At 39.0% G+C, this 23,199-nt stretch overlaps 1 protein-coding gene across 4 annotated transcripts in view; it reads right to left on the bottom strand.

Moving 5' to 3' along the window:
* Nucleotides 1-22,189, bottom strand: part of PALS1 (protein associated with LIN7 1, MAGUK p55 family member) — a 57,219-nt gene extending 35,030 nt beyond the window's left edge. The window contains exons 1-4 of one of the 4 annotated variants that reach the window (XM_086749543.1): nt 22,057-22,189; nt 14,296-15,019; nt 956-1,052; nt 137-225 (exon numbers count right to left, since the gene is read on the bottom strand). The gene's annotated coding sequence lies outside the window, so the exon portion shown is untranslated. The remainder of the gene's footprint in view (nt 1-136; nt 226-955; nt 1,053-14,295; nt 15,020-22,056) is intronic. The other 3 variants (XM_086749540.1, XM_086749542.1, XM_086749544.1) reach the window with 3 other exon arrangements.
* Between the last annotated feature and the right edge of the window lie 1,010 nt (nt 22,190-23,199).

The following is a 23,199-nucleotide window of genomic DNA, read 5'->3' as shown; positions in this document are numbered from 1 at the left end:
GTTTTATAAACTGTATAAACAAATTGCTCAACATGCAAACATAAGAAACTGTAAGCACATTCTTGAATCACATTGGTAGCACATTTAAGAACTGTGGTTTATTTAAGACACATTTAATTTTATTAGGCTTATTTACCTGTTGATCCAGTAGTAATAATCAAAAAAGCCACAGCTCAAGAACTGGCCAGTCTATGCTATCAACTTCAAAAGATACAAGGTTACTGCCTACAGAAGAGATACGTACAAAATGTTTTCCGTTAAGAATACTGACCAATAAGAGAATACATCACATCAATCAACAGCTACATCCCTCACACCTATCTTCAGCAACTGCATCTTTGCAGTAAAATATATGCAAGATATCTTTGCAACTTCTGTGTACAAACTATGTGAAATTACAACACACAGTATACATGATAATTTCATTGTGTATTTGCACATGATAAAAAAAGAGTATGGATTTTAACCTGTTTCATTGCTGAAACAAATTGCTTTCTAAGGTATATCCAAAGATTGTTTTGTATGAATATTCAGTATAATACAACACTAGTCTTATCTCAGTCACTGTTGTACCTTTTAGTCACAATAGACTACTAGATATATTTCTAAGAGAGACCATGTTTAATTTAATGGCCCAATGCAACAGACAATGGAACCTGGATAAACAATTCTTGCTGCCTCAAAATGAAAAGCAAAAATGCAAGATTTGTAATTATTATCACTAATCAAAGTACTCTTCCTCACTGCCAAATGTCCAAAATAGCAGCTGGTCACTCATCTGGCCCAAGAAGGTGATGTTTACCCCTGCTCCGGCTCCTCTGGTGCCAGGGCCACCCTGGGCAGCAGCAGCAGCCCCCCATTCGCAGAACTTTGCACTCCCCTGCAGTGCAGCCAGCTCCCACCCAACAGTTCTGTCAGCTCCCACCACACTCGGGCCAAGAGCTGTGGGACTTACATCACACACCGGCCATGCCACGCCACACCATGTTACACCACTCCTTGGCTCGCTCTGCTGCGTCTCCCCAGACTTTGAGTCTGCCCGTCTTCTGACCCTGTTAGAAACAGAGACGATTACCCAAATGCAGAGGCGAAAAAGCACTTTTTGTGAGTTCTATAGGTCAGCAGATGGCTAAAACCTCTCAACAAGCAGCTGCAGTGGTGCCAGTAAAACCTCTGAAGTACAGCACTTCAGCTGTTCTGTTTACATCAATCATTAGAAAACACACAGTCTCAATGACTCATGTGAGTGAAATCAGTTGAAGATATACGTAGGATACACCACTGTAGACAACTTTTCATAATATATTTTATCTTTGTTAGGACTAAACAAATTAATGTCCCTTAGAATAAGCATGCTCTAAGCTTTAAGAAATTGAACAGGCCGATACGTAGAAGTAACACAGCAGTCACGTGAAGAGGGAGGAACACTTAAATCTTAAATTCTTCCCAATCCCTCTGTAAAACACACATTGCATGCTCTATTAGCAGCAATCTTTCTTGATTAATATCTCAATAGCGAGCTCCTTTAATCAGTTAAAAGTGATAGCACAGGTCAAAGTAGAATCCCTGCACAAGAAGCTTTTTTTACTCTTAACAAATCTGACTTTCCACTGCAGTATGTATGCTTTTTTCTCAATTACATAAATTATTAAAATGCTTCCAAAACTGAGATTAAAAACAATTGTTGAAAACATTGAGGCTAAATCTCTTTCTTATATGCCACAATTCCCTTTGTTTTAAATATACACTACCACTTACACATCATCATTGTTTAATTTCTACTTTTTAGACCAAATGAAAAATAGACATGAGGGGGAATAAAGTTTCAGCTGAGGTGACTACAGGTGTACTGGGGAGAGGGAATGACAACAGAAATAAATCAGAGTAGGCTTCAAGAAGCTCACTAATAAAAATCATATCTAGATAGAAAAACTGAAGAATTTTGCAAAGGTCATTTAAGCATATTTTTAAGTTCAATAATACAGTATTTAACTCTTTGGTATTTTGCCATCTGTATCATCAATAAAACTCTGACATAGTTTAATGCTTTTTGAACACTTATGAGCAACTCCTGGTGCTGACAAGACCTAAATTCTACTGTAGGTGAAGAGCACAGCAGAGGGCAGTCTCTGCACCAATTAATGAAAACCTGAAAAAGAGAAACATGCTGAGGTTCAAAAAGTAGCCCACAGAAACAACCAAGGCTACAGCTCATTAAACGGTCTGACACTCACATTACCCCAAACCAGTCCACAGATTTACTACCCCAGCATCCCACTACGGCTTAGATTAATAGGCTACAACTATGCATACATTTGAATACTCGGCTCTAATCAAGTCTTTAGCAGCAACAATCCCTGTGAACAAGAAACATTTATTTTATACATAGATATGAGTGGATAACATGGGTGTATAACGGCTGCAATGAAAAGATGCTAAAATAGTGAAAGAAAAAAAGAATTACCTTAATTTAGCAGTTATTCCAAACACTTAGAAACCTTGAAGCATAACAAATGAAGAGTAAAGAAATTCCTGGAATTCCAGGGATTGTTAACAGATCTCACAGGACACCCAGAAGCATAACAAGACAGTCATTTCTTATCACCTATTCACAGACAGCTAAGACTTCAGATTTCATTGTCTTAAAAGTAAACATGCCTGTCCTTGTTTTAAACAGTGGTTATATTCCCTGTGAAATTAAAAATACTGCTGTTGTTTTAGTTCTAATAAGATTTCCCCACTCCCTTCAAATTGGATCCTTTTTGGCTTGGACTGTTGGACTCTGGTCTCATTTTAATTCCTGTATTTTTTAGCATTAATGTCAATACTTGCCATTGCTTCACTATGTAAAACAGTGGTACTCATGAATGTTTGCTGAGTAAATGACATTTTCACTTTGAAGAGGTGACTGAACCAAAACTATACTAATCCCAAATTAAATTGAAGATATGATGTTCCATAATTTACATCTAATCTGACATTTAAATTTATAGAAAATGGCATTAGTTTAGTCCCCCATAGCAAGCTGTTCTTAAGCCATATTTACAATATTTTGGCAAAGAAATTTCTTCCTTACTTACATTTTAATATCCCAATACTTGCTAAATCAAATAAACACATTTAGAAACATCATCTAAAGAAAAAGATATTCCTCACAGGCTTTCATCCAAAAATGCTGAATCATTAGCTATCTAATTCAACAGTCTTCAAAGAGGCTAGATATAGGAATGAAGACTGTCTTTCAACCTCATGCGATTGAGCTATAGGCTTTGCCAAGTTCAAAAAGTAAAGTCTCACAGCATCATATAACAAAGATATATGTGCCAGCCTCTCTTATGTGGTGTTCCTCCTTAGGGTCTCTTTTCAACTCTTTTTATAATATTATCTGAATGGGTGACAGTAAAGTGATTTTTTTTTTTAATTATTGTCCTTAATGATTTAACCTGATTAGCTTCATCACTATATTACTCATAGCTATGTGGGGGAGAAGGGGATAAGGATCTTCTGACATTTTTTTTTTCTGACCACAAAAATGAGTTGAGACTTCTCAATATAAAACACTAAATTGTATGACTGATTATCTCTGCACTTCACAGAACTCAGTCACTTATGCACCACAAACTCAGAACAACCACATTTCATTTGAGGACTTCTCTAGTTATTTATATAGAAAAAAATACCCCAACCCACAAACTATTTTAGATACTCAGGTCTCTGACGTCACTAGTTTTTCACTCCTAAACTCAAATTGTGGTTACTGTTCCACTGAACAAACCCCTTAAAAATCGCTGCATATATTTTAGAAGTTTTCTTCTGAAGGATTTTCACTTCATGGGCATAATTCTCTAAGATTTCCTCTTTCAAATTAACATATCTGTAATTGCTTTTCCTGGAGGACACTGTAAGCAAGGCAGACCAGCCACGAGTGTACGTCAGTTTCCTCCACAACACCCATTTACTATTCCTACTATGCTGAGATGTCCTGTTGAAGACAACAGAAGCCCTTGCCACCATAGAAGAAAGAAAAATGCAATGGATAGCTACGATGAATATATCCCCAAAGAAATAATTGGTTACAGTCAGAGTCTGCAGAGAAGGATTATGCTCAAGTGAATCTGTGTCTGAAATCTGCTGTAACGTTTCTCACTCCAGAGAAGTAGAAGACAAGCAGCAAAGTCAGAACTCAAAATTGTGCAGACTGAAACAACTATTCAGAATTTGTAAAGTGTTGCAGTTTCTTTACATTGTGTCAGTCACATTACTTAATATTTGCAGAACATTTCAGTAATTTATTCAGGGATTTCACAGAAATCATACGTCTGTGCACAGCTAACTTCCCACTTGCTAGCACACAACAAAGCTGACTAGGCTTTCAAGTGTGCCCTACTTTTGGATCCTTCCAAACAGAGATCCCACAGTTCATGGATTTATGACAAGAACCAGAAAAGAGACTGTCAGTATGATTCCTTGGACTGTTAAACTAGGCTAATTTACTGCTGCCAAAGACTGTAGCCTCATAACTCTCTCTTGACTGTTCCCTTATCATTTCCACTTCTGGGTTGTATAGCCAATACCTTCTCTGATAGCTCTTAAAGTTTGTCAAGTCTCTCTGTCATTAAGTCACCTTAATTCAACATGATTGAAGAATGTTACAAAGTATTTTTGGTTGGTTTGTTTTGGTCAAAGTGGCACACTAAAAGAGCTCACAAAAATCTGAAAGATTACAGGACTGGCACAAGGGGCAGGAACAAGTGGTTGAGACCAGGGAAGTAAAGAGGTCAGGACAGAGATAAATAGAAACTCCCTCCCTGGCAGCAGAGACCCAACTCCAATGGAACCATACATATTCTGTGAATTCATCCACTTCCCCTCACCTCCTAAAAAAAAAAAAAAAAAAAAAAAAAATCACATCAACAGCTACAGATTTTGAAAGAGCTTTTAATCCTAAAAAATTCAAACAAAACCCCAAAAAAAAAATCCACACCACAAAAAAAAAAAAAAAGGCAACCACACACCTTCAACCTCTTGCATCTCTTCCTGATGATGCAAACAGGACAGTTAAAACAACCTACTGGTTTCTCTTAAAAGGCATGACCTGAGACACAGAGGATATAAAGGACCACAAAACTTGCATTTATCTTCGAGCATATTTCCTCCCAAACAAAAATGGTAAAATGAACACCCATGTCTCAAGAGCATTAAAGGAGATCCTACTGAGTAGTCTGAATATCTCTGCACATTCATTACTTGATGATACTCAAGTAGTATTCTCAACCTATTGTCTTTGTGTAAATAGTATAAAAACACAAGATGACAATCCATGACAAAGCTTCTCTCTCTTTTTTTTTTTTTCTTCAGTTGACCGCAATAACAGAGATAAATCTTAATTTTCTGAGTACTTGCAGCAAAAAGCACAAAATGGTACACCCATGGGTCAAACACTAACGGAAATAAAAGTACTACTACCTCAGGCATACATATACAATGGACTTCACATATGAGTAACCACTTGGAAATGGATGAAAACTGCAAAGCACACTTCTTTCAAACTTTCCCAATATTTATCACAATGATGTGTTAAACTTACAGGAACTTACAGGAACAATGCCAACCATGACTGAAGAACTCAGGCTGATTCCTTGGTCACACTATAAGGCAAGACTACTGAACAAAATCATACCATCTAGTAACTTAAAAAGATAGGTCATGAGGAAAACCTGTAGAAAAAAATATTTTACGTAAAGTATTATCAAAATTTTGCTACAGGATGTGAAAATTAGGTGCTTTGTAAATAACCTACATTACTAGACTTCATAATACAAATGCACAAGAAAGCTTCACAAAGGCTATAAAGACATAACATTAGAGACCTTCTGTACCTTATAAAAACAGTCTCTCTCTCTCCTCTATTAAATGTAAGTGGACTCTTGGGCCTAATGTCAGCAGTTACACAAATTAAGATAAAACCCTGACAGGAACATACCCACTTCTGCAAACTGAACTCAACAATGTAAGCACTATGGCTGCAGAGATCTTTCACAGTTCAACTCTTTTGCCAAATCAAAGAAAATACATTCAGTTTTTGAAAGCTTGTTAAAGCAATGTTATTTTAATTAAGAAAACATTAGAAAATTGTAATAAATTCACAGGAATATAAGACTCTCTTCCATGTAAAAAGAGAGGCAAACTTTTTTTGTGTATAGTAGTGCAATAAACCTGTCCAGAAAACCATGTCATCACTTGAGCTGTTGAACTAAGATATTAAACATGACTATAGAAGTCAGGGAAAAACACTGGTAAGCTAAATGATCTAAGTTCCTCCATAGAACTCTCAAATCACGCTAAAACCCAAAAATTCAACTAGGAAGGTGAAATTCAGCAGAAATCTCTCTTTGCCTAAGATCATGGACTACATCTTTTAGTGCAACAAACTTCCAACACAGCATTTGAACTTGAAGTATTTGCTTTTTCTTTGGCAGCATCTTTAAAAACTCATTCCCTCCCCTAATTTGAGAATTGACAGCTGAATACTGAGTTTTTGCTTCTTACACACACACACAAAAAAATTCTCAATCATCTTTAATGTTCTGTGCCAGTGAAAAGGATAAACAGTGAAATGTATGTTACCCTACACTTTACACTTGGCTTGTATTAATGAATACACAATTACTCTTTAAAAAAAACCAAACAAAAAAAAAAACAAAAAACCCCACAAAACCACCAAACCTAAACCTAACACAAATTTTGCCACTTTGTTAGAACTTTCTAAAGTGTCTGACAACTAAAACTAGTTCCATGAACTCCTATTGCCTACTACTACCCACTGCAATAAATAAAACTTAACTGCAAGAGAAAACTGAAATCACAATCCAGGAACAGCCAGTCTTCCCAGTTTTCTGTACAAGTTCAAAATTCACTAATTTGCCTTACTTTACCTGAAACAAGTTTCTCAACAGAAAAGTAGAAAAGAGAAGATATTTGGACATCCTTTCTACCTGAAATAAGTATGCATAAAAATTAAGTTAAATAAAAATCTAATGCAGGCAAGATAACGAAACTTCTCTACAAGAAAGTTTTCTTCCTGGTGCTGATGTCAGATCAGCAATAACCAGCAATCTGGTTATTTCATAACAGGAAAATGGGAAGAGAGGTAGAGTACCTGCAACTGATGAATGCGGGATATCTTTGCATTTCACCACTCAGTGAAGTAAATTGTACAGGTATTATACAAAAGGGCACTAAACATTAAGATTCAAGAAAGTTATTGAGCAACATTTAGAAGAATCAACCACACACGCAACCCCTTAAACAAATACCTAAAGATTAAGCCTGTACAAGTTCTGCATGCCAGTAATACAAACATGTTTATATGCATTACACCAACATAGCTGACAAATCTCTTTAAAGAAAACATCACAACACTCTATTGCATCAATATTTAGAACTCAGTCATCAGGTACTTCTGAATCAGAAAGTAAGAACACAGTGTCCTGAAATAATCCCAAAGACAAACTGTAAACAGTGTCATCTATAGTCACTTTATAGGTAGCAGCATCTTCACTAATCATTGTTTAGCTTTATTCCAAAATAACCATACTATTGACTCCTTTAGAACAAACTTATTAGAAGTTTGAGCTTCATAAGAACACACTGATGCCATCCAACTGAGAGCAAACGACTATTAAATTCAAAATCCTAGAGTCAAATTTCCCATAATTAAGCTTATCTAAGAATGTAAGCTGCATATTTGGCAGTTCTACTTTGGGTTAAAGAATAAAGCCTTCAGTAAATTAGCCTTTAATAGGTTCAACTACACTAATCCTTTGAATAAAAAGAACCATAACAATCTGGGCAAAAGGTGCTTCTTTTTTAAATTCACATTTACATAACTGTAAAAATACGAACTTTCAAGTGGAAGTATTACTTTAAATCCTTCAGAAAATGATGATCCTGGATGCTGCCCTCTCATGCAGACACCACACAGACAGGTGTTTTCCTCTAGAGGTGGAGACAAATAGTAATCTAACAATCCAACACCAGCCTTATGCAGAAGACTGCATTGGGAACACTCTATGATATTGAAGCATTCCAGAAGAGAATATTACAATTCCGAAGTTATCCCAAGCAGAACTGACTACTACAATGTGCCACAAATACCGACATTCACCATCAATGTCTTTGTCAGGACAGCTTAAAATATTCTCAGCACTTTTGCCCCAAAACTGGCAGCCTTGCCCAGTTACAAAAACAGGTGTCAAGACTTCAATTACTGCTCCACAGACCACCACCAGCAGTTGCTTACAGTCGAGGATGGATCTTGTTCTTCCCTGAGAAACGCCAGAGAAGGGAATGATAATGCAGGGAAGGAAAAAGGGGAGAAAAAAAAGGGAGAGTCTGGAACTAAATGATATGGAGAAAAGCTCATCACTGGAGACACTAGAGCAATTTTTCATTCAAGCGATAATCAAAAGAAAAGCAAAGTTGAATTACTCTAAATTCCCTGCTTGTATAAAAAGCAGAATCCAGTGTCAAAGGGCAAGGCTAAGATGACAGAACAGACAGCAAGAGCACTCTGGATATGGGACACAGTGCCAATATCAGCATTTCTATACTCTGCCCGGGAAGCTACCGCTTTAAGTTTTTCAGATCAAAGAAGCCAGACAAATGGTAATAGTAAAGAGTGAAAACTGTGGTCTACTGGAAAGATAAACTGTTTCTTCTGTATGACAGGGGGGTGGAAAAAAAAGGAAAGAGTATTTTCTCTGATTCAGGTTAAGAAATGTGATTAAAATTAAACTGAAAAGGTTACACATGTAGAAATTACAACAATCTAAATCTAGTCTGGTGCATCTACCTTGTAAGCAACAAGGAAAAGCAGCAAATTTTACAGACAAAACTCTGAATATCACTGTGAAGTACCAGAGCCATAACAACAGCACAACACTTACGTCTTCACTGCAGTCACCCTCAGAAACAGTTAGGGGCTTCAGTTGAGAAACTTCACCCAGACCAAAACCATACACATTTCTAGCATCTGACAGGCAGCAAGAACTCTAGTTACTATATGTCTGTGCTTCGTCACTGCAAAGCTTGAAAATACTCGGTCCTTCTCTTGCCTAGCAATGTGAGGAGAATTGACCAGCTGAAACTGAAAACTAGTGTTCCTAAAGATACCTTTTCAAGATTTCACAGCAGCAAATCATCACAATGCACTGGAGCAGCACAGGTGAAAAACTTCAGGAAGCAACAATACACACTACCTATGCCTCAACACACACATATATCCACGTCTCTCAAAAATCTTGAGTTACAGCCTCTACTTCTTCCTATCAGTTTTCCCACTTGAGCTTAGGATATGATTCTGCAAGACGGAGACATCCTTCACCTTATTCCAAACCCCTTTCCTCACTTATTTTACTCTGGCATCACTAGAGATCTCCGTGAGCCAGCTTAGTGGTAGAAACAGAATGGCAGAAAACAAACCCAGGAGATAGATATCTCCCATTCCCAGTAGCAAAAAGCTCTAATGTGAGATAAAACAGTGGTCTTTCTTCATCACCAAAACGATTACAGTTTTTGATAAGTTACAGATTTTTAAAAGCTAAATTGTTACCAACTCTTACTGGGTACAGAAGAGCCACTCTATACCTTTAAAAAAATCAGACAAAACATGTACAAGAAAATTCCATGTGCTCATATGTTTAAGTGAAAGAACAAAAAAAATCCAAAATCACTCCAGAACAGTTCTGTGTGATCAGCAACAAATGATTCCAGAACAGAGAAGTACCCAAAGGTAACAAACAGACGTGCTTGCTCTGCATGTCAGACAGAAATCAAGATAGCATTCACTGCCATCTGCTTTCTCAACTTCATAAAAACTTTACAAACATGGATTTAGGACTAGGATTAGGATTTTGGGGTCCCACTTACAAATGGGAGCTTTTGGACTCTGGCAAAAAATAAGAATTACAGCATCAATCAGAATGCAATCCAATAACATCACCCAATGTAAATAAAACTACTATTTAAGCAGTATTTTCTTGACGTCTGACTTGTTGCAGACTATTTTAAATTACTTGTTGTCAGTGTTTTATATTTGCAATAAAAATATTTTAGTCAACATTCCTAGTCAGCAGTAAGAGACTGGGAAACTCTGCATAACAGCAAAGCCTGCAGATAGGAGTTTAGAGGACAAGACAGAGACACACACACACAAAAATCAAGTGACACTGTGAAGTCCTTGGGTCCAGTACAACAGGCAGTGGCCTGAAATTAATAAGCCATGCAGAATTTAATTTCTGTCTCTGCTATGTTAACCAGGCGCTTCAAGTTCTTGACAACTTATGAGCTCTAATACCTGCATTTTAATCACAAGCAAAGAGAACAGGGCTCTCAGACAACAGATTGCTCCCTCCCTGACATTCCAGTGCATCCCGCAGTATGGCTCTGCAGGGTCCTGGCCAGGTGGTGGGCTACTGTCTGGGCACCATCCTTCAATTCTTTTACTCTCTAGAACATGCAATTGTTGTTCCTCCAGACACCATACAGTCTAATTATGAAGCCACTTAATACAGTCTTCCAGGCAAAACTGGGTAGACTGAAAATACTATTAATATAGCATTTTAACTGAGAATTGCACTGTCACATTCTAGAAAAGCAAAATCAGTTTTGGAAATATTTTAATTTTGCTACAGTCAGGAAGTTCAAAAAGTATCAGCAGATGCTGCAGTTCTATATTTTCCATTTGTCAGATGCACAAAAGCAAGTTTTCATGGCTTACAGTTCCTCTAAGACTAGAGATCAAGAGAGGGTAGGCACAGATATGAAGCACTATTAGTTTTCTAAAAAGCCCAACAGGTTAGCCCAACTTCTAACCCAGCAGGTACACTGTGAACAGCACTGGTACCTCACTTGAAAGCAGCTCCTCTAATGACTGTACTAATGTCTCACAGACAGAGGTTTTCATTAGCAGCTCTGTACATTACTTTTTTTTCCACCATCCCTCTGAGCACTCATTACATGTACTGATGTACTGTATGATGATGGGGCGGGGGGGGGGGGGGGGGGGGGGGGGTGGGGGCGGGGGGAAGCAGCAAGGTTCCAAGATTATGGTTTCTAATTTTGCGGAGTGAGAACACAGGTTCTTGCCCTAAGGAAGCATTTAATATTGAGATTTTTTAATCAGAAGACAAAAAAAAAACCCAAAGAAAAAAAAAAACCACAGAGACTTTTCCAGAAGAAGCCAGAAACACTACAGTGCCTTCACCATTTTGTTTGGAACCTGAGCATATAAAATAGCTACCACTTTTTCAAATACTGTCAGAAAAATACTGACCTCCTGAACAAGAGCTGCAACACTGCTCCCATGCTAATTACTCACAGCAATCACCTTGCAAGTCTGGTCACTGGGTTTAATCTTTAGTGTGAAATCAACCAACTACATTAGTGAGGCAAATAAAGCAAGTATATCTGATTTTCTCTGAGTCTTGATGGAGTTTCTAAATTTTATCACTACGTTTTACCACTGGCTACTTAGGAAACAAGTTTTGGGATGTAGATTATCTATTGTTCATTATTTCTGTTTTGTCACTTCAAACTGAATTATTACAATGCAATTTAGGTCAGGTTACACCTTAAATCCATTTGAAAATAATCAATACAGCAGCCATTAGTGATTGTCAGTCAAAACAACAGACTTATCACCCAGGAACCCAAATACTGTCAATAATATATTCAGTTTTCCAAGTCAAGTCTACAGTCTTCACTTCAAAGCTGCAGAAATTGACAGCTTTTGAAATCAAAGCAACCATTTTGTCCTTCTGACCTATCTGTTTACCAGAGATACTCTGTTAAATAAAATTGTTTTATTCTGCTCAATGTAAAGAAAGTGTTTGAGAGGAGTTGTAGTTCTCTTGTCCCCAGAGACTGCAAATCATCTCAGCAATGCAGGCAGAGAATTCTGTTCCAGTACTACCATGGCTACAATGCCTGCAATAAGAAAATTCATTTTTGCAGAGAGGAAATAATAGAGCATAACCAGGAAAGTTTAGGTAGCTGACAGATGATCAGACTTCACCCACAACTTCTAGGAGTTTTGAAATTTGAACCGAAAGCTTCACATGCCCTTTTCCAATTGATCAATTGGTTGGATGCTTATCTATCTGGGATATATTTTCAACCTGAAGTCAAATAACATTTTCTATTAGAAGATAAAAATATTTACTCCAATTTATCTAGAGAAGAACACGCAACAGAATCAGCACTCAACCTTTTTGTTCTTGATGACCTCTACATTTATGAGAAGAGATATAACTATTTCCAGATATTTAGTCAACATTTGCAGATTAAAAATATGCTGAGTTCCAGAAAAAAAAAAAAAAAAAACCAAACAAACTTAAACTAAGCATTGAAATCAGAATCTATTATTTGAGGTCAATGAGATTTACGAGTATCTTCATGCTCCACTAACTCAGATCATTCTAAGTATGCACCTATATTCTTTCAAGATCAGTTCTGGAATTCTGAATACAAGCAATGGGGTATTCATTAGAGAACTTTAAGTTTTAACAAGCTAAACGCACTAACATACTTCCAATGCTTTCTTATTCCTCTAAACTTCAAGCACCCACTCCAATAGCTCCCATGCACATTATTTCAGAGTCTTACTTTGAGTAACAGGTTTTACCTTTTTTTAACCAATGTCTCTATTTTGCTTTTTGGTTCTGCACGCTCTGTGGCTGTGCATATTGAATTCATAAAGTGCATTTCTGGATAATTCTACACTGCAGGTCTGGAAACCAAAGCCAGTGCAAGTTTTACCTGCTAAATAAAATTTTTCAGAAACATACAGGTAAGAATATACTAATATAATGATATACAAATCCTCGATACCTGCAATGGTGTAATGGTCACCAATTACACACTTTATTGTTTACGGGTTTCTCAAAGTACAAGTCAGAAGTTAGACATGGAATTTTTGGCAAAGAGATCATCAAATAAGGTCAATTATTACTTCTTGGGGTTTGTTTTTTTTTTTTTTTTTTTTTTTCAAATAAAGAAGAAAATAAGGCTGCATAAAAGGCTGAGCTGAAGGGACAGCAAGCTTAAATTAAAGATGTTGATAGACAAGCTCTAGCAAATCTTGTTGTAGCAGATTAAGTTACTATCCTCAGCTGTAGGGTCTGCTCCAATCAGAAGTCACTGACCCCAAAAGTGGAGCTGGCAGAAGGGAATGTGTGCTGACATCTCAGCCACTTCAGTGCTAAGACTAGCACCTTAGTTTGGGTTCTCTCCCTCAGATATTACACTATGAACTGAAACGACTAAGGAACAAGCACTTCTGCTAATTCTGCAAATGATGAACTAGAGCAGGGGAGCTGAGCAGGGAAATGTAAAAACCTGACATCACCAAATCTGGCAAGATTTCCCAGAGCTATAGTTGCAATCTAAATTTCTTCTAAAGTAATCAGAATGAGATGTGCAACTTGTCACAAATCTATCCAAGAATAAAACCAACATGCTCTTGCCAAAAAGTGTCAAAAGCACAATTTAAACTGTTAAACAATTAGTAATTAAGTTTCACAGGCAATGATTAGTCATATTACATACCTTACAGGCAGAATACTCAAACTCAAATTAGCTTTAAGAAACCCAGATCTGAGGTTTTGCATAGAATTTTAATTATCAAATAAAGTCCCAACTACAGAAGTTACAAGCAGCACTAACACACGTAATACCAAAAGAATAGCATTCAATATCTTTCTAAGATTTGACACAAGTGTGCACTTGAGAAGGAACACAAACTAGCCTACATTTACTACCCAGCCTCTTAGGTATGCAGCTGCATTCATTAAATATTTGTATAGAAAAGACTTTAAAAATATTGACAGATGGAGAAAGTGTATGAAGTTCTCACCAACAGAAGTCAGAAACTTGCTTAGGGGATGAAGTATACATAAATTCAAGTTTGAAACTCAAGTTGTTAAATTTAAAAAAAACATATATGCAAACATTTAATACTTTACTACTACAGAAGTGGTATTTCAGATTTTATACAAGCTAATATGTTTTGTAAAATCTTAACAAGTAAAATAATTGAAATTTGCACTATGCAGTTATCCCCCTAGTACTTTTCATTAGGATTAAACACATAAAACACTTTACTTCATATAAGGTCTATAAATTAAGAACCACCACTGATCATGCATACAAACCACATTCAAGGCTTCAAAAAGAGCTTGTACCTAGTAAGCAGGCCTAACTGTTCACTTCTGCAGATTGCTCCCTTTCACTCACCTTTAACTGCCGTTTTTAGCTTCTAAGATTCTTTTGCTTTTCCAAAAAAGTACATAATATAAACTTCAAGTCAGCATCATGCAGATGCATTTGTAACAGTGGGCCCCACCTAGCTTTGCACATTGTCCACTGACCAAAACTGAGCCATCAACACAGCATCCCAAAAGAGACCAAATATGACACATTTGTACACAGGAATTCACAGTTATTGTACTATTATACTGTTGTTATATTATTTTCTTAATCCCTTGCTGGAATGTTCCAGCTCTTCAGCTCCCCTTGTTAAAAAACAATCTCCCCATCAGCTTGTTACACACTTGTAGTGCAGTACAGCACAACATCCAGTTGGCATAATCTCCCACACTTCTATGGAACAAATTTCAGTATAGTGTAAAAGATGGTTTCTGGTTGTTTGGGATAACACAGAATGCCCTAAGGAGTCAGACCAGTGGTCCATCAAGCCCAGAACTCTGACAGTGGCAACCAGATATGCTGTTTAGGTGTAACTTGTGCATCCACAAGTTCAACTGCTGAAGGACATTGGATGGTATATCCCTGACTACTCAATTATGGACCATTAAATCCATCTGTCAATGGATCCGCTGTCTCGGAATCTGTATAACCCCTTTTTTGAACAGGCTGATATTAGTTGCCTCCACAATCCAATGTTGTTCATCCTTGCCATTTTGAGACTCAGCTCTGAGGAAAACTCATGTCTGAAGGTCTGCAGAAGGAAAGAATGCAAGAAAATGTGTAACAGAAAAGTTGCCAAAAAAAAAAAATCAGCACCAAAAGTTTAGAAAGGCATACTAAACCAGGAAAGATCTAAGGAAAAATAATGAGTATTCAAAATTGATCATATGACTACTCCCTAATAGCAATAAGTTTGCTAAACAAGACATTGATATAAAAAATAAATAGTTCAACCTAAAAATCGCTTCCTAAGCAATAAGCCAAAACAAGTCTTAACTGCTGCTTCAAAACATCATATAAGCAGATGCAGAGTTCTCTTTTTCAGTAAAGAAGAAATAGCTCTTTGTTGCACTTTATTTTGACTTCTCCTTACTTGAAAATTGGCAAAAAGCATAAAGAAAGTAATGATACAGAAACTATGTCAAAATAGCCAGTGTTCAATAGCTTTTTGCCTGTTCTGTTATCTTAAAACTATCCTCAGGATTTTTTGTTTTGGAAGGAAGGACAAGAGACATTTACCTTTGGATTACCAGCTTTCCTTGGGATACACTTTCAGTCCTTAATCTTTTCATCTTACTTGATGAGCCAATGAAGAAAGAAGAAATTTAAGTAGGGTAAATAGTAGAAGCTGCAGAATCCCCAGATTGCCACCTTCCTCCTCTTTCCACCGAAGCCAGGTAAGCGGCCTCTTCAGAGCTCTAGCCAGCCCTCATCACATTGGCTTAAAGCAGCAGGCTTTGTCAGGAAGTGAACAGGCAAGAACCAAAGTGACAATTCAGTAGAAAGGGAGTCTACAAAGTTAACAAGAACTTAGGCTCAAATAGATTTTTAGTGCTGTTTATACTCTTAAAAAAATAGAGATGTGAAACAGGTTATTCTACTGCTCCAAATAAAATAAAATACTGCTGGGCTCATAAGTCATTTACTCAGTCAGCCCAACAAGACAATGCTGAGCTGATCAGCTTTTACCTCACTTTACTCTAAGACACTGTGCTAATTCCTCCCTTTAAGTAATTAGGTTACTAATTTAGAATACATCTTTATTACTGGACAAAAAATGAGATGGTAAAAGCTTGTACATTATGTTAGTTTTAATTATCCTAAAACCAACAATCACCACCTTTAAATACATATACCCAGTTCAATTTCAACTCTCTTCCCTTCTCTCCTGCATTTGAGAACTTCTAATACTGTTCAAACAAAATGTAAATGCCACCACAGAGTGGCACTAAGCAATCCATCACCACTTGATCCTACAGGCACTGATTCTGCAGAAAGCACGTGATTTCCGCTAAGGCCACATTCTCCCACTAACACAGGACTAAGTTTGCCTGCTGGCGTCATATGCCCTTTCAGATACTAAGAGAAAGAGATTTGCTCTCTGAAAACAAGGACAAACATACATAAGTTGTACAATCAATATAATAGAAAACAATACAATCCAAACTTTCAAGTGAAATCTCTGGATGCTTAATCCAAAAGCATAAGCTTTGCCTTCAGAGATGAGAGAAAATTTACAAAATAGGACATAGCCAAGGAATTAGCAAGACTTTCTTTTAGCCAGTACAAGACATGCAGTTAATGTCTATGGCGCACAACGCAGTTATCTGTAACACAGTTCTTCTACAAACACAAATTTAATTTTCTTAGTCAACATGGACTGCATTAATCCATGATTACTCTATCTCAAGTTTCATTAACAGTAGCTGACCAGCCAATGAGAATTTGATAAAACAAGACAAACAAGAGTGACCACTACTCCTCAACCACGACACTGCAAGGACACTGCATGATCTGATTGATATTAAGGTCAAGTCAGCTTTCTGCACAGAAGTATCACATTCTATAGAAAAAGTTATCACATCTGCTGTGTTGAAGAAGTTGAAGACTTGGCTCCAGCGAAACAGACAGGTGATGGGAAACATCACAAGCAAAGTCATTTCTCTCGATAGCGTTTTCACCATGGCATCATACCAGTTATATTTTACCTGCCTTCAGCCTTGAACAAGGCGGATTTTTTAAGTCTCACTACTCTTTTGTATACACCTCATTAAACGCAAGTCTTTCCTGTGCCATCACACTGCTAGCAACAGCTCACATATATCACTGGCAATCTTCATAATACACTGCTGAAATGAGAAGTGACTCTTTTAGGCACTAGTATACACTGTCCTCCTTTGATCACACACGTTTGTACTCAGAACTCTAGTCAACACCACTGGTACCTAAATGAATAATTCTTTTCCAGTCTCTCCTTCCTGATTTTAAAAATGTGCACTTATCCTTGGAAACAGAATCGGAATGCATACAGCCACCTCCCAGCACCATTGCCAGGTCAAAGGGCAGTTGCTAAGGTTGCACTGGCACCTCCCAGTTATCAAAGGCTTTTAGTTCTGCTGAATTCAACTTTCTAGAGAGCTTGATAATAACACTGAACAACTTCACACAATGAAAATAAGACAATTCACACTGACTGTTCATATAATGGTTGATGCACATACACAGGTATCTGCTTTAGATGCCAACATACTGACTATTACCATACTTGAGTACTCCTTTTGTAAAAGATCGCATAGCTTTCCTGTCACTTTTAATATATCCTTACCAGAAATCTTTCCTGGTTCTAAACTACTTTCCTCCCCTCCCAAAGAAACCTCACATCTGAGAGCCTTCTGAATCACCTGTTATGGTCAAATAACCAAGTACGACTTTCCAACAGTCTCCGCAGAAGATGAATCCTGATGCCAGACAAGAATGAAACTTAAGGTTTGGTTTCCATCTTATTTTTACTAATTTTTTTTCCAGAATTTCTATTATATCATCTATTCTTTTGTTAGAACTTTGTGGAAGATGTGGAGTTTATTTTCTATGCTGATAAAGTATAGTGAATTCAGATATTAAAGTTTATGATTAACAACGATGAGCTGCACTGTCACACGCACAAACTATCAGGCCTTTTCTCTAATGCTCGGGAAGAAATTTAGAAGGTGAAGGACTAAAGGCAAAATGAAGTATCAAAAACATTAACCAAAAAAATCATATTAACTATTTCTTACTCATTATTTTTCTTTGGAAAGCAATTACGGCCAACCAGAACACATACATGATGCAACAGGCAAATCACTTAAGGAAACACAAGGGATTGAAGTGATCTTTATATAACAGATAAATATAGGTATGTTGAAACAATTACATTTTTGTATATTTGGCATCTTATATATAATTATATAATATATATAATTATTTGGCATCTTATAAGAAAGTAGAATTAGATCCACAAGAGAATCTGAACACTGTGCAACCTATTAGACTCTACAACCCACAGACAAGCAACCAAGCTCCGCTCTACAATTCAATGGGCACATTACAGATGCTGTTCAAACGTCTAATACTCAACATGAGTAGGAACCGGCCAAGTCAGCCAAAAACAAACATAAAGATCAGAGGTTTAAGTGTCCAGAATTTCACACCATGCTGGGTGTGGGGGGGGTGGGGGAGAGAGGGGAAAATCCCTTTCACCCACTCTTTCAACATTTGGCCTGTAACAAGGAGACCTGGGTTCAAATCATCAGTTTCTACTTGATCATACTTCTTGCCAGCCTGTCTGTCTTTGGGCTACATACCCTATTAATTCCCTTCCCAAGTGACTATCGCTCCTCCAAGAACAAAACTGGCTGGTGTCTGGAAGCACCTCAAACCCAAACACTCAAGTGGCCTGGCAGTTAAAGCATTCCCTTTGGGAACTGACAGATGAGGGTTTCAAGTTCACCTAAAAAGCAGAGAAAATTGAACCCAAATCTCAACATACTGGGCAGGTACTCAAACTACTCAAACTGTTCTCCTATCTAAAGAAATGCAACATCACATCCTTTTTCTGCCAAAAAAGAAGTGTGCAAGATCAGGCCTTTCTGCGTTTCCTCTTCACAGAATAGAAGCATTCCTTGTACAACTGTGCATTACCAATGGTAACTCTGCTTCCCAATTTAACTGATGCAAGCTTTGAGAGTTAGAGCATTTTTTTCTTCCCACACAGTATGTATTAGTATGCAATTAAGACACTTGCAGTATAAAACAAGTCTTTACCAACAGACATACAGAGTTTATCACCTCTAGTTTAAAAAAAAAAAAAACCAACAAAACAAAACAAACAAAAAACACACCACACAAAAACCAAACCCCCAAAGTTACATTAAAATAGCCTGGTATATGAACTATTTATGTAGTTAGAATTTCCTCTTTTGGTTTAGAGTTCTGCTTCATACTTTAGTCTGAACTATAATTAAAATGTTTTGTCATGTAGCTACATTAGGAATGTGGAAAGGAGCAGGAGTACATAGAAAACTTCTTTTGTCAGAATTGCTGTATTGAAGAAAACTCCGAAGTAGATAATTACACTAGAAAAACCATTTTGCCAGCATACCTGATTTTAAACCACAGTATAAACTGTTTCCATCAAATGAGTTTTCTATCACAAACCTTTTCAAATACACAAATGCTGCTCTTTGCCCGTTAATAAAAGGAAAACAATACAGCAGTATTTAATTAATATTTACAAAAAGTCTTGAGGTTTTCTGACAAATGACCAAAGTAGTAATTACTCTAGCGTTCCAAATACTGTAACGTCAAGCCTTTCTACAACACTACCCATCACATTAAGAAAGTATGTTAAAAAAAAGACAGTTGCTAGAACATTTAAGAATTTTAAACATGACATATGAACACAAATACAAATCTTGCTGCCTAAGGAGTACCTGTTTGAAATCCTAACCTTCAGTGTTCTAAAAACCTAACACTAACAGGAATGCACTTAATCAAAAGTGTAAAGTGGGGGGAAAAAAAATGAGTAGCTGAAACAGGCAGTTACAACTGTTAGCATTTTATGTTAAGATCTAGTCTTTGAGGAGACATAATTTGCATCTAAAAATGCTGCATGTTTTTTTTACAATCCGCAACTTCAAACTATAGCAAGAGATTTTAATTAAAAAGCAGCACATGGAAGTGTTATGAAAATATAATTATTTACATGGGAAATGATACGTTTGCATATGAACTTAAGACTACGTCAAGTTTTCTGTGTCCATAATCCTTGGTATGAACGCTAACCTCTTCACTGCATTTTTACTACTTCACATCACATACGGCTGTGGTAATAAAAGATGCTCGACACTTCCTCAATGGCCTCACTACCTCCTGCAGATTCCTAAGGTGGCTAAATCCTCTAGTGAAGAAACAGTTTTATTTACGTTTCTCAGCAAGTTCAAACCTTTTGAAAGGAACTTCAATAAAAACTAAGTAAAACTCCCATCACTTAATTCTATATAGCAAAAATTACTATCCACTGCTATTCCACACATCGCAAGGCAAAATGACACACACCGGAAGGATGTAAAATCTGAAACAACTACTTTGAAAAGAGTTAAGGATCACGTATTAACATTTAACTCAGTATAACTTTATTAAGAGTAATGTTAATTAACGTTGTAGTATGCTGCCTTCATAAAGTCCTGCAATATAAATATTTGATGCCTCGTTAAACCATGTACAATACTAGCCACTAGTTAGGCTTTTAACATGTGAAATACTGAATTTCTTTGGATCACTGCATGTTGGAAAACAGTTCACATGTGTACAAAACAGATAGAATCTAAAGTGTTGGACACCTATATTTGTGATAACAGCTCTAAGATGATTACAAGAAAAAAAGTTGTACTGTTTGTGATAATTCAGAGGAGATTGATTAAAACCAGAAGATTGCAGACTCGGATGCCTAATTAAAGACAATTCACAAAGACATCCTATTTTTGACAAATTCAGGAAAAAACACCTCAATCCTCCACAAAGACAGACAGATCTCTTTAAGGCATACGAAGCTGTGTACAGGAGCAACAGGCACTTAGAGAAAAAAAAACACCACCAATCACTTCTTACAAGTTTAACTGCAGCCATTGATAGATCACAACTTCCACAGAATGCAAGTATTTTGTTCTAGTAAGTGATCTACGGAGCTAGTTTATGCCAAAATAATTCAATTGTAGAGGCTTTAAGAATCACCTTTTTAAAAGAAAAAACCCTCACTGCACTAGCTGACATTTACCTCATTAATATTCCTCGCTAAATTGTTCCTCAGGGATCTGTCCCACGTGAGACAGATCTAAGAATATTCTTATTTTAGATTTTTTTTAAATATCACTGTCTTTCAAAAGGGTCAAATACAAGTTAACTTAAATTTCCTGTGCAGTCCGTCTAACGAGGTTGAGAGTTCTTTGTTGCCTGCCTGTGGAGCCTCTACCGCACCACAGCCTCGGTCCCCCGGTTCGGGAAGCACCACCACCGCAAGAACACCGTCGGTGCAGGCTTTCTGAAAACGCAGCAGTTCCGAGCCAGTAACTGCGTTAACTACCGCTGACTGCAAAACACGCTGGAAACCGCTCATATTCAGCCTACTTCAACTTAACCCTGCAAAACTTCACAAACCAACACGAAGCCAGCTCTTTAGAAAAGCACCATTTCCAAACGCAGAACTGCCAGAAGGTCTGAAGTGCGGAGGTGGGGGAAGCCTCAAGTTTCTCCCCTCATTAAAACACAAACACACCCCCCCCCACCCCCCCATAATCGAGCAGAGAAAGCGCACAGCCACGCACGGGAGGGTTTTCTTACCACTCGTGGGCTAGGCTGGCAGCGCCTGCCCGGCAGCCACCCCCGCGGGAGCTGCAGCCGCAGGAGCCCGCCGGGCGCCCCCCGCCCCCCACGCTCCCGGCAGCGGCGCCGGCACCTGTAGCCGCGGCGGGCAGGGCCGCCCCTCCTGGCCGAGGCACAGCCCGGGCCGTCGCCCGGCAGGTCGTGGGGACCGAGGCGGTCCCCTGAGAGCCGCCCAGTTTAGTTCGGCCCCGCCGTCCCGCTCGACCTCGGCCCGGCCCCGTCGCCCTGTTCGGCCCCGGCCCGGCTGGACCCCCAGGCCTGTGCGGGTGCTGTGGCCGCGGGGGAGACTCCCCGGCGAGCCAAGGCTGGCGGCTCCGCGGCGGGACCTGTTGCTCGTACGCCCGGCGCGGGAACGGGGGCTGTGCTCACCGTCCTTCCCTCGCCGCCGCTGACACGCTCCGGCCCAGCCACCGTCTGGAAGTCACGGCCGCCCGCACCCCGCGGCGCCTCCCCGCCGAGCCCGCGGAGCCACCGGGCCACAGCCCCCGCAAAGCTGCGCAGCCGCCGCCGATCCCAGCCCGGCCCGACCCCGCCCTCTCGCCCGCTCGCTCCCAGCACCGGCCGCCAGGCCCCGCCCGGCAGAGCCGCGCAGGCGCGGAACCGCCCCCGCAGCCGCCGCCGAGGCAGCGCCGGGCGCCCGACGGGACGGGGACGGGGGCGGGGCGGGAAGCGCTGAGCGCGCGCGCCCTCTGCCAGCCGGGCCGGGCCGCCCCCAACGGGCGCTGTGGTGGTTGCGAATGGCGGGAGGTTGGGGAGGGTTTAGAAGACATGGGGCTGTTCCCGTGTTTCCATCCTCCTGTAGTCATGTCCCATCTCTCTACCACAGCTCTTGCTGCACCCAGGAGAGGCAGCCTCTGTGCCCTGAATGGAGCTCACCCTCTCTCTCTGGTAACCCCCGTGTTAAGGTAAACCTTCTCTCCCAGCAGCAGTTGCCTCTGCCTGCCCGCTCTTGTGGCGTGTGTCCTGTGTGCTCTGTGCCACCGCAGACCCTTTCTCCTCCACCCTCTTCATCATCCCCCCGTTCTCCTTGTACTGCTGCTGAAGCCACAACCCCAGCTTGAATGCCCCAGCCCGGCTGGGGCCTGTTGTGCGAATTAAAATGTTTACTCTCATCTGAGAGTCCAGTCTGCCTCTGCTCTCCCAGTCTGCCTTTGGGAGAGCAGAGGGAGGCTGAGGCACAGAAGGTGCCCAGAACACAGTGTCTGGAAGAATGAACAAAATAGGACGTTAAAAGTTTTACCAGGTTGTTTGTATCCATGGCTGTGTTTTACAGCACCAGGGAAACATATTTTCAGGACTGCAGTTTAGTTTGACTTTGAAGTGAAAATTGCATTCCCATCCCTGGTTTTTCAGGCTAGCTTGCCTAGATCATTGCCTGGGGCATTAGAAGATATCTTCTACATAACAAGACCAGAAAAAAAAGGCTTTCTTTTCTTTTAGATCACTAAAAAGTCCTGAAGAGATACCTGCTTTAGTCCACCTCTCCATGCTTCAGTTCAACCATTTATAAAT

Source organism: Chlamydotis macqueenii, chromosome 5 (assembly GCF_036417535.1).
Source record: "Chlamydotis macqueenii isolate bChlMac1 chromosome 5, bChlMac1.mat, whole genome shotgun sequence".
Lineage (NCBI taxonomy): Eukaryota > Metazoa > Chordata > Aves > Otidiformes > Otididae > Chlamydotis > Chlamydotis macqueenii.
This window is presented reverse-complemented; position numbering and strand designations above follow the sequence as displayed.